Raw genomic sequence first — 6,365 nt, 5'->3', positions numbered from 1 at the left:
CTTCCTGAGCAAACGCCAAGGAGTGATGGGCTGATGGCTATGTGTGGCGCAGCTCGATCACATCGATTTTTTACTGTGATACTAGCTAGATCATCTCTTAGTTTTACCGTCCGAGGACCGCTGGAGAGAGCTACGTGTCGATGCTTTCATCGTTGTACTTTTGTCGAGGGGCAGAGATTTTGTTGGTGCGGTCCTCGAAAGTTGGCCATTCTCTTGGAGGACACGAATGAATTTTCTTGTGTTTTAGTTTCTTCGCAGAGACGGCGTCCTCTCCGATCCAGCCGCCAAGTTTAATTAGCTTGTCAGTTTCACGAATGGTTGCACATTGTAAATGGCGATGGCACCGGTTTAAGCTTTGCTACGAGTAATTATCAGACAACACAATCAGTTCAAAGAAATACAGAACTGCATCGTATAATCGTATGTGTGTGTGTACACACACACACACACACACAGTGACTATATAGCAGCAGGCAGTAGTAGTAAATGGATCGAGACATGCATATATAATCTGCAAGCTTGCAGCCATATGGGTTATTTCAGTACTGGTCCTGCGCAGATCTGCAGATACGTTTCTCGTGGTCGGCATATGCTGCTCTAGCTTGCGGACGAAACGTCAACAATGTCCCGATTTCCTTGTATTTTTCTTTCTTTCTTTCCTTTTTTTTGCATCCATATATGGTGTTTTCAGTCAGTGGTTCATCAGCTTCATTTTTGTCTGTGTACAAATGGCTTTTTTGTTGATGGACGCTAGCTGCCTTTTCTTTTTGCTCAGATGGTCCTCGTTCCGCAGCCTGACAAATTTCTCATTGGCCGTCGCTCGGCCAATTCTGAAGAATAGTGGTGCATTTGCAAATGACTAAATCACAATGGTTTGAGCCTAGCAGCTAATTAAACGGCATGTATGTACGTACGTATGTACATATGTATGTATATGTATGTATGTATGTACGTACGTACGTACGTACGTATGTACGTATGTCAGTATGTGGTGCTGACAAGGCATAATTAACTTGGAGAAGATATGCAGGCATGTGTCAATAGATTATCTAGATATGTGTCATGTGCTTGGACCTCTGCCGGATTTTTGCTGGGACCCTGCTGTCTCTGTTAGTGGGAGCAGTTCATCTCCTGTCATCCTGATAATAAACAAATTAAAAGCTGCAAACCAAGAGTGCAAGTTAGGCAGACGCATATACAAGATAGATGCTGCGAGCTCTCAGCTCTCGAGCATGGCCACGCAACAGACAAGTAAGCCTATCTACTAGGTAGAAGCGGTCGATAAACAAGCTGTCAAGTAGCCAACTGGTGCACTTGCATGGCTTCACTGCTCCTGCTCTGTCGACGAGCTCATATACTAGTGCACACGACTCCCACTGCGGTCTGGAGGATCTAGGCGCCACGATCCGCCACCGCCGCTCGCCGGAAACGGCCAAGAGCGAGCTTTATGTCCAGATGGCTGACGACGAGGTCTATGGGGATGCAGCATGATGCATGTGATCATCATCAGTCAGCAATCATTAAGAATGATCATGATGTGAGCGCGCCTAATCATGCATCGATCGCCATCACGGTGGCCATATCATCAGACAGAGTCAGAGAGTCCATTAGAGCTAGATGCCGCTTGTGATTCGGCATGAACTAGGGTCCAATCACCCCGTTTTTGTATTGGGCGTCTCCTTGTCATGAAAAGCGAGTGCCCGGCGCTTTTGGACTTCCTCTTCTTCTTCTTCTTCTTCTTTTTTTAATTCTCTCGTCCATTTTCTGTTTAGCATGTAGTATTAGGCAATAATCTCCTTTCGGTTCTCCAGCTTGTTCGCCGGCAGCTTGATCATCTCATCGAGACACATCAACAAATGCACTGTGGTAGTATATCAAGTTGGCCACTGCAAAGATTGAAAGAACAATAATGGCCACTACTCCACGCACTGTCCAGTGCAACTGAATATTTGCCGGTACAGAGAACTCTGCATGAGGAGATGTTCTCCCTTTCGAATTCGTTTCGTCTGTTCAGAGGATCGTTGTAATCGACAGATAGGCCCCCAGCTCCCACCAAGATCAAATTTTCAGGAAAGTAAAGTTGGGATATGAGAATATGAATTATCCTCTTGAATTGTGAAGATACATGATTCCTCGCTCGTGTTTGTCTAGATGTAGGGAATCAGAATTATAATGTGAATTCAGAAAGGTGACAAACTTGTTTTCTGTTACGACGGACACAAGGCACCTCGCCCAAAGTTTGGAACTTGTTTTCTGTTACGACGGAGACAGGAGCCCGATGCCATCGCCGTCGCCCCCTCGTCGGACAGCCGGCCGTCCCGGAGGAAGAGGAGGACGCCGCCCTGGCCCTGGCCCCTGGGTTTGGCCTCGCGAGATCGATGCTGATACCTGGGTTTGTACCGGGAACTCGACTCGACTCGACTCGTCACCGACTCCAACACGTGAACGCGTGGAGTAGTAAATTTTTTTTTTTGAACGAATTGGCACGGGATAGTGCCTATTGCATTGATAAAGTAGGTAGTTACAGATTTTTACATTAGAATTACAGGGTTTCGTTTTCCAGACTCGATTACTCTCTGGATAAGAATTGCGCTAGTGGTCTCGCCCCCGCTAAAATCCATGTGTCTGCTTCTGCCTTGATTTGCGCCTGCAGGGAGGGTGCGGCCATCCCTCGATGTTCGAAAATTCTTCGATTTCGTTCCTTCCAAATTTCCCATATTACCAGTAGGCCCATCGAGCAGGTTCCTTTCCGAGGAGCTTCTGCCCTTGTAGTCATATTGATCCACCACTCAAGAGCGGTGGTAGATGGTGGCCATTCCGAAGGATGCAGGCTGGGTTGCGAGGCCCAACTGGTGACAAAACTCCATATCCGTTTGGTGTATCTGCATTGTGTCAGGAGATGATGAGCAGTCTCTTGTTGTACTTGGCATAGGGGGCAACATGGCGAGTGCGGCGACCCCCTTTCGCGCAAGCCGGTCCGCTGTCCAAACCCGATCCTGTAGTATCAGCCACGCGAAAAATTTGCACTTTGGTGGAGCCCAACATTTCCATATTGTGCTGCTGTGCGGCGCAGAAGTGGATCCGAGGAACTGTGCCTTGTATGCTGATGCCGTTGAGTATTGCCCGTTTGGCGTGAATTTCCAGCGGATTGTGTCTTCATTTTGTGCTTGGAGGCTCACTGTCTGTACCAGTCTCCATAGGGCGATAAATTCTTGTAAATGCTGCATTGTTAGGCCGGCGTGAATGTTTATATCCGTCACCCACCTGTTGTTGTGTAAGGCTTCTGCAAGAGTTTTTTGCTTCCCCTTAGTTATTTTGTATATGTTGGGCGCAATGTCCTTTGGCCGGGCTCCCTTTCCCCACGCTTCGTGCCAGAATTTTGTTTTGCATCCATTCCCCACTGTGATATCTGTGCATGCAGCGAATAAGCGTCGGTCAGAGTCATCGCATGGGGTATCCATTCCGATCCATGTTTTCTCCGGGGACTCCCGCTCATGCCAAAGCCATCGGAGTCGCAATGCTCTAGCGAAGTTTTGGAGGCTTAGGACTCCCAGACCGCCATTTTCCTTTGGTAAGCAGGTTTTGATCCAGTTGACCTTGCATTTGCCCCCTGTTAGCTGAGTGTCTCCCGCCCAGATGAACCTCTTCCTTATTTTGTCTAGTTCTTCCAGGACTTCGCATGGTGGTTTTAAGATAGTTAGCAGATATAGAGGTTGCGCAGAGAGTACAGCTTTGGTAAGGCAGATTTGGCCTGCTTGTGAGATGTTGCGGTTTTGCCACCCAGATAGTTTCTTAGCTGCTTTATCTATAAGGGGTTGGAAGTCTACCTTCCTGAGGCGCCTTATCGCCAGTGGTAGCCCGAGGTATTTTAGTGGGAAGCCGGTGCGAGTGATTGGCCATTCGGATAGGATTTCATCGATGTCTATGTTGGTGCAGCTAATGGGAGCCACTGTCGTCTTTTGTAGATTTGTTTGGAGTCCTGTGGCCTCGCCGAATAAGTGTAGGAGTTTTGTCACATTTGTTACATCTTCCTTTGTTGGTTTTACAAAGATAGCCGCGTCATCAGCGTACATAGAGATGCTAGTGCGCAGCGTGCGTCCGCCCAGTTTTTGAAGTAGCCTCATTTCTGTCGCCGTGTGTATGAGTTGGTACAGTGGATCTATTGCCAGGATGAAGAGGAAAGGAGAGAGGGGGTCTCCTTGCCTTAGTCCTCGCCCATGTACTATTGCGTCGGATGGGGATCCGTTGATTAGGATTTTGGAGGTTGATGTGATTAGGAGTGCCGTGATCCAGTTACGCCATCTTGCAGAGAATCCTCTATGTTGTAGTAGCTCAAGCAGATAGTCCCACCGTACTGAATCAAAGGCCTTTGAGATGTCCAGTTTCATTAGCAGTGTCGGCGTGCCGCGCCTGTGGAACCTTCTCGCCATGTTTCGAACATACAAGAAATTGTCATGGATACTTCGTCCTTTAATGAAGGCACTCTGGCTTGGCGAGATCAATTTGTCCATGTAGGGCTGAAGCCTAGTGGCCAGGACTTTGGTAATGATCTTGGCTATTGCATGTATGAGACTGATCGGCCTGAAGTCGTTGATGCTTTCAGCTCCATCTTTTTTGGGTATCAGCACGATAGCTGCGGTGTTAATTAAATTGAAGTCGTTGCATCTCCCGGCGTGGAAGGCGTTTACTGCTGCTATGATGTCTCCCTTGACGATGTCCCAGCAAGACTTGAAGAACAATCCAGTGAAACCATCTGGGCCTGGCGCTTTCTCTTTGGGCAGGGCAGCTATTGCATTTTGTATTTCTTTCTCTGAAAAAGGGCCGTCAAGTCCGGATAGGTCCACCGCTGGGAATTGCAGTTGTTCCCAGTTGAAGGTTTTGGTGCGGGTTGGAGGGGCGGACATCACGGTGTCGAAGTGGCTTTGGATGATTTGTTGTTTTTGTAGGTGCGTCACAGCCCACTCGTTTCCTCTCCTCAGTCGCTGGATGAAGTTTTTTCGTCTCCTCCCATTTGCCTTGAGATGGAAAAATTTTGTATTCGCGTCACCTTCTCGTAGGTAGGTTATCCTAGAGCACTGTTTTTTTCTCGCTTTCTCTATGGCCGCCCATCCCAACAGTCGTTGTTTTAGTTTGCCCCGGATGGTGTGTTCAGACGCCGTGAGCGTTCTTGTTTCCTCAGCTATATCAAGGCGTAGAATAACTTCTTGTGCCATATGTAGTTTTAGACGAGCATCTGAGACGTGCGTTCGGCTCCATGTCCGAAGTGCGCGGGCTGTGTTATGTAATTTGCAGCCCAGCCTATGGAACGGCTCAGTATGGGTAGTCGGCTTTGACCATTCCTTGTTTACAGTTTCGTGGAATCCTGGCAGTCGTACCCAAAAATTTTCGAAACGGAAAGGAGTCGGTTTGCGAGGTCCTGATTGTTGCGCAAGTATCAACGGGCAGTGGTCTGAGTGCGAGGAAGATATGGCGTGAAGGACGTGATTATCAAATTGTATATCCCAAGGTGCATTGCAGAAAACTCTGTCAATTCGCGTTAGCGTCGGCCGACGTCGTGCATTGCTCCAGGTGAAACGCCTATTTTGTAGGTGAATTTCTTTAAGGCCGCAGAAGTTCAGAGTTGCCCTGAAGGCCCTCATGAGGCTCCGGTTTAGGTTGCGATTGTTCTTGTCTGCTGCACTGTATATTAAGTTGAAGTCGCCTAGTATTAACCATTGGGTGTCGTCGTCAGGCGTTATGGCTCGTAGTTGACGTAGGAAGGTAGGCTTAGCCGAGTGTCGTGCCGGGCCGTATACCGTCGTGAGTTGGAATCGGGCGTTGCTGTGTTTAACTACTGCTGTCGCAGAGATGAAAGAACGACTGGTTTGGATATCCTGCAGGTCAAAAACTCCGTCATCCCAGAGTATTAGTATGCCACCTTTTGTGCCTGTGGCCGCTTGATATGTAAAATTTGCTAAGCGAGGCCCTCCTAGTAGATGTACTAGTGCCGCATCAATATTTTGCAATTTGGTTTCCTGTAGACAAACAATGTGGCATGGTGTAGCCGCTATGGTTTCGCGTACTGTGAGACATCTTGCAGGGGAGTTTAGTCCTCGCACATTCCAACTCATTATTTGAAAATTGTTACTCATTGGGAGCATGTCTGTAGCGCACGAAGGTGGGTTGGTCGGATTGCAGTTGGTGCGACCATTGTATTTTAACTTGTCGAGTAGTAATCCCATGGGCGCGTTGCTTTGTGGTCGTAGTTGCCGTTATTGGGGACTTGCGATCGTCGGCGCATTTTGCAGTAGTGAGAAAAGGCGTCTCTGTTTTAGGTGAGTCGTAGTCGGGGCATAGTGCGTAGTTCAGGGTTTTTGCCCGAAGGT

This window comes from Setaria italica, chromosome III, assembly GCF_000263155.2.
Source record: "Setaria italica strain Yugu1 chromosome III, Setaria_italica_v2.0, whole genome shotgun sequence".
NCBI lineage: Eukaryota > Viridiplantae > Streptophyta > Magnoliopsida > Poales > Poaceae > Setaria > Setaria italica.
This window is presented reverse-complemented; position numbering follows the sequence as displayed.